The sequence below is a fragment of the Protopterus annectens genome, chromosome 11.part0 (genome assembly GCF_019279795.1).
Source record: "Protopterus annectens isolate FY-2018-M chromosome 11.part0, PAN1.0, whole genome shotgun sequence".
Classification (NCBI taxonomy): Eukaryota; Metazoa; Chordata; order Ceratodontiformes; family Protopteridae; genus Protopterus; species Protopterus annectens.
In genome coordinates this window covers 81,906,461-81,918,973 of record NC_056745.1, presented here as the reverse complement: position 1 = coordinate 81,918,973, position 12,513 = coordinate 81,906,461, and the positions used below count along the sequence as shown (strand labels likewise).

The 12,513-nt window shown below is 38.3% G+C and overlaps 1 protein-coding gene across 2 annotated transcripts in view; it reads left to right on the top strand.

Annotated features, from left to right (window-relative positions):
- Nucleotides 1-12,513, top strand: part of LOC122815179 — a 1,312,396-nt gene that overhangs the window by 496,349 nt on the left and 803,534 nt on the right. The gene's annotated exons all lie outside the window — the stretch shown is intronic.

Genomic DNA, 12,513 nt, shown 5'->3' with positions numbered 1-12,513 from the left:
TAGGCCCATTGGCACAAGTGTCCCTTTTCAAAGGGGCCCTGGTAGGTATATCTGGATAAATAACATATTCAGAGTCACGCAGTAAGCAAATGGAAGCTGAGCGAGTTAAACCTGTGATGAAATGAAGTAGTTTATTAATAGCTTTTAGCCTTAATCTTCAGGGTTAACAGCCAAATTAAGCCAACAGCTAGACAACTTTACTATTTTGCTGTAGGTGTAACTACTTTATGAGTTCTTTTTGATGAAGCTAAGATCAGCTTCAGATCTATATTCTAAATGTAAATGTTAGAAATACAACTGGCAGATATTTATCTTTAATAATTAATGATGATTTGATAGCCAGTGTTTGGGGTTGTACAGAAAAACAGATTTTGACCAAAGATGAACTAAGTACACCATAGCGATGAATCTATGGGAGTATTTGCAGGAAAGTCCACTGTACTGAGTAACTGATAACAGGCATACAATGTGTTGACTGTCACAGTGTATGGAAACAAAACCTACTCATCATGTTGTGCATACATGGGTCTGACATTGTAGTCCTGTGATACTTTGACCTCTTTGGGTTGTCTGTTTACCAGCACTGCAAGTCTTTAAAATAGTAAGAACAAAGCTCTGCATTTCTGAGCAGATATGTTTAGTGCTGTTGGTGCAAAACAGTTTATCACCAAAGTGCAGGCTATAAATGTAGTTTCTCATACAAAATTAGTTTCCATTATACTATGTGCAGAGATACACATGATTCAAGATTTCCACGTGATCCTATGCTCTGTTCCAAAAGGCTATGTGTAATAAGTGTTGCCATGGTTTAATTACAGTATTGCAAGTTCACAAAATAAGATGATATATGAAACTAACAGTGTATGCTCAGCGGTGTAGCCTGCTGCACACTACATGTATGCACAGTGGTGTAAACTGCTGCATACTGCATGTATGCACAGCGGTGTAAACTGCTGCATACTGCATGTATGCACAGTGGTGTAGCTTGCTGCATAGTGCATGTATGCTCAGCAGTGTAGCTTGCTGCATACTGCATGCATGCTTAGCGGTGTAGCCTGCTGCATACTGCATGTATGCTCAGTGGTGTAGCCTGCTGCATACTGCATAATAGCCTTGGAATATTGGGCCACAGTGGAGGCTTTGTATCACATGTACACGGTAGTGACTTTTTGGGTATGTGGGTTAATGCTGCATATGTGTAGTCTATATGAAACTGTGTCAAACATGATTATAGTTTACCATAGTTTCCTGGGTTAGTATAAGTCTGCAGTTCTGTGGTTACAATATGGACCAGCATACTATAAATAGTGCTATATAGGCAAAATGCATACTGCACCCCATGGGTGTGAGTATGACTTATGTATAATGCAGGATTCTCTCAGTATACTTTTACTGTTCAGAATGTACATCAAATGGTCAAGAAAAGCTGCACAAAATGAAGCCCGTTAGTCTTTTCACAAGCAGCATGCTCATTCTTTGTTACTTTACAATACATCTATCCATATGTACTGTCCCAAATAGAGGCATTAGCTAAAGCTATTTTATAGTATGTAGAAGAATCTTCTACCATCTTTTGATTACTTTGTTATGACAGATTTATTGTTGAAAAACTAGAATGTCCTCAATAAGTAAAGATGAGAGTATGTGCATGACAGATTTACTGCTGAAAAACTAGTATTTTGCTAAACAGATGAAGGCAGGAATATCTAAAATGAAATGCATTTAGCTACTTGCACCAGTAATGGATGACAAAGCAGAGGCTGTGTCATTGCAAAGAGTAACATGTTGTCACACAAAGTGTTGCTCAGCATGAAAGCTCTGTGGAAATGCAGCATGTGCTATGCCATGTAATACATAAATAATACAGTATCATACCAGAATATGTCCAGATTATTCATGCACAGTACCATGCATGACTGCATCTGTGTGTAATAAAAAAACATCACACAGCCACAACTACATGTGCAACACTTGTTGCATTGTGTTTACCTGGTTACACTCAGTACTGTACAGCACCTCATCTCACATTACAACCATCATATCTGGTAATATGTCACAAAGACAAACAGCAGGAATCAGACATTTATCCAAATGGAGAATTGACTGAATTTTAACAAAGTGAGTGAGAGGATGAGAGACATGGCAGCAGAAACTTTGCAACCTATGGCATCTGTAGGTCTCTTATTAAATGATAAGGAGCCATCAGATACTGCAGGATGTGCAGTCTTTACTAGTATTAATTGTACTATATGACACATACAGATTGTTGTTTGACAAGGTTGAGTAGTTCTTCACAGCCAGTGCTCTAAAATAAGTCGCTACTGTTGTTCCTTGGGATGATACAGTATAGCTGCCTGCATAAAGCTTTAACATTACATGTTATATAAAAAGCCTGAGCAAGTAGTTTGCATTTTACTGCTTATACTGAGCAGGCACAACAAGCATAATAGTTTTCTTATTCACTAATTAATGCATTTGTTTATTTGGTTGTTTGCTTATTTATTTATGTTTGTTTTACAGGATCATAAGCTGGACCGTAGAGCCCCCTTTCAGTCATAACCTGTTACAAATAGTTAAGAAAAACACGGCAAACCCTCTGCCCACTTTACTAATGTGTGCTAACCCTAAACCTAACCCTAACTGTAACCCTAAATATAATCCTGCCCCTAACCCCACATCTCACCTTAAAAAAAACCTTTCTGATGCACTACCACTGTTCAGACAAATATAGATCTCAATATTATAGTGAGCGTTTGCTTTAAAGATCTCAAAAATAAATTGTTTTCCTTTTGCAGTCTTTACCAGGTTTGGCACTTTGTGTTTTCATTATTCTGAATGTTTGTTGTGTTTTATTCATCCTTTGATGTTTGTCATCTCAACAATTTGTTAATTCAGAATGTAATTGTTTTAAGCTAGGTCACCTGTGTATAACACCATGGCCAGATCATCTGTGTATAACACCATGGCTAAGTCACCTGTATATAACACCATGGCTAGGTTATGTGTGTATAATGCCATGGCTAGGTCACCTGTGTATAACACTGTGGCTAGGTCATCATATATAACACCATGGCTAGGTCATCTGTGTATAACACCATGGCTAGGTCATGTGTGTGTATAACACCATTGCTTGGTTATCTGTGTATAACACCATGGCTAGGTCACCTGTGAATAACACCATGGCTAGGTTGTGTATAACACCATGGCTAGGTCATCTGTGCATAACACCATGGCTAGGTTATGTGTGTATAACACCATTGCTAGGTCATCTGTGTATAACACCATGGCTATTTCACCTGTGAATAACACCATGTTTAGGTCATTGTGTACAACACTATGGCTAGGTTGTGTATAACACCATGGCTAGTTCACCTGTGAATAACACCATGTTTAGGTCATTGTGTATAACACCATGGCTAGGTCACCTGTGTATAACACCATGGCTAGGTCACCTGTGTATAACATCATGGTTAGGTCATCTGTGTATAACACCATGGCTAGGTTATCTGTGTATAACACCATGGCTAGGTCACCTGTGTATAACACCATGGCTAGGTCATGTATAACACCATGGCTAGGTCATCTGTGTATGATGGGTCTATATTATAACATCGAAATCTACAAAGATCGAATGTTATAATATCGAACCCTAAACACTGAAATCCACAAACATCGAACAGAAAAAAATCGCTATTCCGAGAAACATACACACAACACAAACAAACACAAAAAACAGCAATCCACACACATACACTTAAAATCCTACACCTAAACTTAAACTAAACTTTACATACACTACTAGCTATCCACTTACCTTAACCCGACCCTAACCCTAAGGTCCGTCACTTTCACACACTCAACTCACCTACGCCCTAACCCTAACTCACCTAACCCGCCCTCAACCCTAACCTACACACAACTGCACACTTACTTGACCCACGCCCTAACCCTAACTCACCTAACCCACCCCCTAACCCTAACCTGCACACAATCGCACACTTACCTGACCTGTGCCCTAACACTAACATCCACACAACCGCACACTTACCTGACCCGCTCCCTAACCCTAACTCACCTAACCCGCCCCCTAACCCTGACCTACACACAATCGCACACTTACCTGAACCCGAACCATAATGCTCCAATATATCGAATGCTGAAAACAGCGAAGCCACAGCAACAGCCCACCAAATTCTTTCTCTGGGAAAGAATTTGGTGTCCTGCACCTTTGCTGTTTACAGCGTTCGACATTACGGGTTCTATATTATAACATTCGATCTTTGTAAGATTCAATGTTATAATATAGACCCATGTATAACACCATGGCTAGGTCATGTGTATATAACACCATTGCTATGTTATCTGTGTACAACACCATGGCTAGGTCATCTGTGCATAACACCAGGGATAGGTCATCATGTACAAACTCGTGTTTGGTATCTACTTCTCTGAAGTACAGGCTAACACAGAAGGTCTTTGGCTAACGAAGTTCGCAGATGACTGCAAACTAGGAGCCATAATCAAAACTTCTAACAATGTGGACATCCTACAAAAGGGCCTCACTGAGACAGATGGCTGGTGTCAAAGCTCAATGCCAAAAAGTGCATTGCATCCCTTTTGGTAGAAACTCTGTACCCATGAACTACCACATAGGCGGTAGTCTACTTAACACTGAAAGTGTGATAAGAGACCTTGGGACACAGGTGGACAGTAGTCTCTCCTTTGATAATCGCATTGCCACAGTAGTCAGGAAATCCTTCTACATGACACACCTCATCACAAAAGGTTTCTCATCCAGGAAAAAAGAGGTCATTGTTCCCCTCTATTCGTCATTCATTAGACCCATTATAGAATACAGCACCCCTTTTGGTATGTACCTCACAAGACATCTACAACAACTGGAAAGGCTGCAGAAATACCTCACAAAGAAGATTACCAGCATCAAACAGATGCCCTACGCAGACCGTCTCAAAAAACTCCAGCTTTACTCCGTCGCATATCGCCTACTCAGAGGCGATCTCTGCCTAACATACAAATCTATGTCAAACCCAGAGCTGTTGGACCTGCTCCACTTAAAGAAATCCCAATCCCTCTGAGCTACATGCTCTAGGGACCTAAATCTTGTCACCACAATATACAGAACATGCTGGAAGGATAGATTCCTGTCCCAGAGACTTCCCATACTCAGGAACTAACTACCTGTCTATATCAAACAAAGCTCCTCATTAGCACTCTTCAAGAAAAATCTTAATGATTGGATGGGAGATAGGAAATTCACCCCGGGTATCACTTCTGTGGCTCTGCTCGACAGGGGCACAGGAAATACTTTTCTTGGGTAGCAAAAGCCAGGGTACCTTTTTGGCTAGACTTATATAGGTCCTAGGGTCAATAGCCTAGTACCTACCTATGAACCTATGATGACATTGAGTGCGGTATTTATGAATGTGGTGGAAAGCAGTGGCCCCAGCGCCTATGATGAAGGACCTTCAGACCTGGTGAGGAGAGCCTGTGACAGGACATCTTCAGTTTTAATTCTGAGTGTCTGATCATTAAAGCAGTTTATGAACCACTGCATAAGCACTAAGCAGTCCTTGGTGAGGAAAAAAATGCATCTGCAAACATCATTCCTGTTAAACCTGTTAAGAAATGTAAACCTGTGGTACTGCTCTCAAAACATCAGAATCCATGTTCTCATTCCAAACAGAGACCTTATTCCTTAAAATGTGTGTGTTTTCTTAATTGACAATAGACAGCTTTCTCCAGGATTTTGGAAAATGAGAAAGCAAAGAGATGTGTCTGTAGAAAAATCATGCAACTGTTTATGACCAGTCTTTGGGATGGGACTGATGGATGAATTATTCCAGGGCTTATACAATGAGTCAGAGTGTAAGGAAATATTAATGATAAGATGAGAAGAGGGCTGACAAAACTATGATATGCCCTCAAGATTCACAGGTAAAGGTGATTTGACCTTGGTTGTCCATACTTGTGAATAATACTAAGCCATTGGTTAGCTTCATTAAGAATTAATCTTTGACCTGAGGTAGAAGAATCCAGCAAAAATCCTTAAAAGAAACCCTTGCAGAAGATAGGGGGAGGGGATACTGTGTCTGAATTTGGATATGTCTGACAAAGGCATTAGCAGTCTGTGACGGCAGAAGCAGTTTTTATTTCCTTGGATCCTAGCTAATCATAGAACATTGTTTGATTCTTCCATTTAGACTGATAAATTCATGTCAAACATTTTTACTTTTACTTTGTTTCTGGCGTATCCTGCAATGAATCAAAGTGTATTGTCCCTTCAGTCCCAATTACCTCAGTATCTGACAATTCTGTGAAAGGAGGTGAAAGCTGGAGATCACAACCACCATCCAGGGTGATCTGAGAAGTTTTTTGTTTACTAACTTACCCACTTAGGGACATGCAACACTGTCCTTTTGGTGCACGTGGGCTTCTACACAAACATCTAATTGAATGACAGTAATATTCACTGCTTGGCAGACTAATACACTCACCCATTGACCTTGTTTTGCTTCTTATATTGTTATCTGACTTCCAGCTAGTAGCAGCAGCACAAAGCTCAATTACAGTTTGTTGTAGCTTTTTTGATGAGCGGCTTTAGTTCAAAAATTTATGATCATGTGTTACTTTGTTTTGAGCCAGCAATGTGTTTTTGTGGATTTTTGCCCTTTTCTGTATGGTGGCATGACTGTGGAACTGGTATAAATAACTTATAAGTGTATGCAGTGGGGCTTGCCTACCTAAAACAAAGATTATTTTCTATTTTTTCTTTTAGAATTTTTGGGTCACCATTTTCGACATTAATGGTGAGCTGAAATAATGTGCTTCACAAACGCATAGGTAAACAAGTCAGTGGGCCAAGCCACATGCCTACCTGGAGAACAAGCATGACCACTCACTCCTATCCCTCTCTGCAGGCTCTTACATTTTCTAAGCCCACTAATTAAACCTGGGTCATTGGTGTCGTAATTTGGCCTCCATCTCTATGTACCCCAGAACTAGCTATGGCAGCAGATTTTATGGTATTTAGACATACGTTATAAGTTAATCTGCTTTTATCTTTCTGGTTAGCATTTTTTACAATGGTTCCTGATGAAGCAGTACAATTTATGTATACTATTGGAAACCTGATCATCCACGCCTCTATTGCATAGAGGACACGCAACTAAAATTAGTCTTCATCATTAGGGAGTTGGGTACTTTCATTGACAATGAACTAACCTTTGACTGCTATGTGACTACTGTTGTTAAGAAATCTTTTTTCATATCCAGACTAATCACTAGGAGTATAGTATATCTTCTAGCCTCAAGGGCATCAGTATGAAATACTGGGAAATCAGTACATATTTAAAGCTACTTATGTCAGCTGCTTCAGTATTTATTTAAGTTTCCTGGGTGACATTTTTATTTTGTGGAATATCAGGGTTGACAAGATAGAATAATTATTTTAGTTACACTGAGAGCACTTGTTCCTTCTTGATATTTATGCACCAACTGGATGTTCTTCTTTCAGCTTTTCCCAGTTAGGGGTCACCACAGTGGAACTCCGGTCCGCTAATGATTGGCAGTAGATTTTTATGGTGCTGAGGTGCCAGCCCGATGCCCAACCTTCAATAAAGGCATGCCCATTCACGCATGTCTTTCGAACGCCATTCGACTGTGGGAAGGACATGCAGACTCCACACAGAAGGTGCTTGAGCCGAGAATTGAGCAGGAGAACCTCTTACTGTGAGGCAACAATGCTACCACTGCACCACCGCGGTATGCACCAACTGTATATTACTGGTAAATTGTTCATTGACTGGTACACTTTAAATTTCCAAAGATGGTTGATTAAAATGAGTTTATAAATGTGTCTTTGTTGTTTGTATTAGTTTTGATGATGTCCTGACCATTGTCGATGAAGAGCTTAATGGTGGGCAATAAAAATGTTATTTCTATGCTTTGCTTGGTTTATTTCCCGTGGAACTTAAAGCACGTGTATTGTTGGTTCTGTTACCATTTATACCTGGTTGCTCCTTTCTGGGTTCTTAGTTTGCCTTAAGAGCTTATCTTCATGTCTTCCCAGGATTCATTTATAGGTAGGGACACAGGCTGTGATGTTTCCATTTCCTTTATGGAATTTAAAAATTTCATAGGAATTTTACCAAACTGGTTAACTTTCTTACCCAGGTGACAGCTACACAAAAAATCCATCAATGTGAAGGGATAAACCAACAGGCCTCATTGCACCTGGGAGTGTACTTGCCTATATACTTAATGGTGCAGTCTGTGACCATCCTCCTGCAGTCCATGGTGATAATTTCAAACCAATGTATGACAATAGGTTGTCCAGCATTCATTTTGGATGTTTAAACAGCTAAGGGAATCAAGTTGTAGGACACAATTTTCTCTTCTTCTGTGTCACTGCCAACTCAATTTCTGCAGAGAATGCAGTGTATATTTGTGTGTGTGTGTGTGTGTGTGTGTGTGTGGGGGGGGGGTTCCAGAGCTTCTGAAAAGGAAAAAAAGTTCTTAGAAATTCTAAAATTGGATACTTGGCTTAGAGGCAATTCGTCATTTGAATGCTCTGAATCAGAGACAGGTGAGACATTTAATTTACAATTATATTCTTTTAAAAAAGTTACTGAACTACAAAAGTTTATAAATAGATAACTGTTTTCTGAGAGAGTGTATCATATGCAATAGAGTGCCAAAGGGACTTAGGACGTGAACATTTTCTAATGGTGTTGTTTTGGGTTACAATTTCCACAAGGAACTTTTGGCACTCTTGACCAAGCTGATTGTTTCACTTCAGTTTACAAATAAAATTACTATGAAAATTGCTTCTGAATGTGGAAGTCTAAACATACACAGCCATGTTTATGGCATTCATATCAGTAGGTGGGAAGGAGGTAGTTACATCACTCTGGGTTCCAGCACTAATAATGCTGTATTAGGGTGGGTAAGTAATTGTATATTAAGTTATGTAGTTGCCAAACTGTTAAATTAACAGTTTAGCAAAAAACTAATGAGTAGCCTTTTGCCAAACTGTTGTTTTAACAGTTTGGCAGTTACATAACTTAATGTACTATTACTTACCCACACTAATCCACCATAATTAGAGCTGGAACTAAAAGTGATGTAATTGCTTCCTACCCAGTTCCCATCGACTAATATTAATGTCATAAACTTGGCTGTGTAGGTTTAGACTTCCATATTTGGAAGAAATGTTTAAAGTAATTTAATTTGTAAACTGGAGTGAAACAGCCTTTGTTTTTTGCATAAAAAAGTGTTTGCATGCATAAAGATACATGCAAACACTTTTTATGCAAAAACAAAAACAAAGTCATTTCAGCCCTTTAGACATGATCTTTAAGAAGGGTGAACTCCAAGAACCAGGGGTTGACCAAAATACTGGACTGAGTTACTATGAGTATTCTGAACAGGAAGGAGATATCCATTTTTTTGGATGCTGGTGAATTTCTACCTTCAAGGCAGTCAGAAAGGATCACAGGCGGAGAGCAAACAAACCAAATGAAAACCTAATCAATGGAAAAGGATTGCTACATGAGCTGGAGGAAGAAACAGAGGGAGGGGACAAGCATGGTTCTTTAAACAATGATTATGACATTATTTCTGTATATATTTAATTCAGAGATTGTTTCTGCAAGTAATGACAATATGTCTGACCATAACATCAAGCTACATAAAAATGATATTGTTTTGATGTACAACGGTTTTAATTGCAAGCCCTTAGAAAGGAATTAAAGGTATTTTAACCGGAACAGGTTTTACATTTATTCCAGCAGCTGGTATGGAGGTGACAGATACTGTTGTTGTGCTAAAAATGTTTACTAGGAAATTTAACTTTGCTATGTTTTCAAAGAGCAATGAAGTTGCTACCCACCGTGAGTTGAATTTTATCAGGAAATGTGTTTTAATCCCATCATGCACCATGCCATGGGTTTATTTGAAAAACTGCGGGAGCAAGACTTAAGAGGCTCCTACAAGAATAAATATCACTGTCATAATCTTTCTAATGATGAAAAAAAAGCTGTGGAATGATTTAATAAAAATCAGAGAGATATGAATTATGAAACCTGCGAAGTATGGGGGTAGTCATTGTAAAGAGCATTGATGATTCTACAAATATGTTCAATTTATTAAATAAAGGTGAAAAATACATTAGGGTATCTAGAAACAAAACAAATATAGCTTACGTCAAGACTGACCTTACACTTTTGGACATGGTTACTCAACACACCATTATGCCTGAATTACACACATTCTTGAAGTTGGAAGACCTTATTATCTTATCAATATTTGGAATCCTCAGAGTTCATAAAGAAATAAATAACCTGCCGTTTTTGTCCAATGGTTGCAGCAGGGAGTTCCAAGACCCACCCCCAGGCATTTTATTTTGATAGAAGGCTTAAACATAAAGTATGCCTACATGAGTACGGATTATTGGGACTTTTTGGGGAACATTAGGAATGAACAGTTTGGATATGATGCCATTTTTGTAACAATACACATTGTTTAGTTTTTTTTTTTGTTATTCCCTACCAGGAGGGGCTTAGTTGTTTTTTAGAAGCCCTTCTTGATTATGTTTTTTTTTACTGACCTTGATATTAAAGTGTGTACAGATTTTATGAAAATTACTTTAGCAAACAACCTTATATATTTTGAGGCCATTTTTTTCAGTAAATCAGTGGGATTAGCTATGGGAGGCAATATGCCTCCCCCCATGTTAATCTCATTATGTAATACTGGGTACAGCAGTACATATTTAAATCTACTTATGTCAACTAATTCAGTATTTATTTAAAGTTAACACCAAAAAATGCTCATGGATTTGGAAAGTATAGCAAAATGGACACAAATTACCAACAAAGGACACAGGACTATCACAGGATCAAAAACACCAATTTACTGAGCACTTTCGCTCACAGGAATATAAACTTCTTCAGAATGAATTGGTGTCCTGTGTCCTTTGTTGGTTATTTATTTAAGATTCCTGGATGATATTTTTGTTTTGTGGAGTTACAGTATTGACAAGTTGGAAGAATGTTATACTTACACTGAAAATACAGGTTCCTTCTTGAGATTTGTGTAAAAATATTCACAAGAGGAAATACATTATCTGAATGCTACTATTAAAAAGGATTTTGATAAAATTGTTTATTGGAAACTCATATTTTCCAATTGATTTCTTCTTTTTCAAAGCCATCACTCATTCAAATGAAAGAAAAGTTCAGTGCAGGGTCAGATGGTACCATTGGCCAAAATTATTTCTGAAGACAAGGTGTTAATCAAAGAGCTAAATATTTTAGTGGATATTTTTACACAAAGGGGATACATGGGTAGAAGAAATGGAATTCTCGAAGGTAGAACAACAAAATGTAAGGTCCTCTTTGGTGAAGGACAAGATCTTCAACAGTTAATTTGACAAAACAAGGTTATTAACATATGGAAATGATTCTAATGCTATTAAAAATCTTATGAAACACAACTGTAAAATTTTCAAATCTTTAAAGGAAGTGTATAAAATCTTAGAAGAAGGTCCTTACTTTACCTATATAAGGGATATAAATATAAAATCTTATAGTAACATCAACACTCAACTCTTTAATCACACAACATCTCAACTCTTACCTCTCATACACTCATACACTCACCACCCTATTTCCATGGCCTCCAAATATCACAAACTAATTATCAAACTTAAACTCCTGTTACTACACTCTCTTACACAAATTAAACTCTGAGCTGACATTCATCGTAACCCAGGTCCCAATGACCTCAACCCTCAACACACACTATCTTCCTCTTATCCCATTCCTACCACCTGTATGCATTCAAGCACACATTCCCATCCCTATCCCCCCCTTTCACAAAGCCTCTAACTCAGATCTGCTCCTTCTAAATCTAAACTTTCGGAAGCATCTTAAATAAAACCAGTGAATTCTATGCTACCCTAGCAACCTACTCACCGGATATAGCTGTAATAACTGAAACCTGGTTAAAGCCCCACATCAAAGACAGTGAAATTCTCTCAACAGGCTATAACATAATAAGACTAGACAGAATTAACAAACATGGAGGGGTGTTGCTATAATGTTTAAACAAACCCTTAAAGTCATACAACTAGCCTGTACCCATTCTGATCTATCCAACTCTGAAATACTGACCACTTGCCTTGAAATTGACTCTAATAAAGCTATAATTATTATAACCACCTACTTACCCCCCCTCCCCCGGCAATAACATTTCCCTCATTGAAAACCTACTATACTGGGCAGGTACCAAATTCTCCCAAGAAACAATTGTACTTGGTGACTTTAACCTGGATTGGCATACCTGCACATAAAATAATCCATCTAATTGTGTTAATCTCTTTAACTTCACCCAAACAATAACCTGTCCAACCTGCATAAACAAACACTCTAACAAACAGTCAACATTAGACTGGATCTTAACTAACAAACCTAACCTTAGTTACCTACCTGA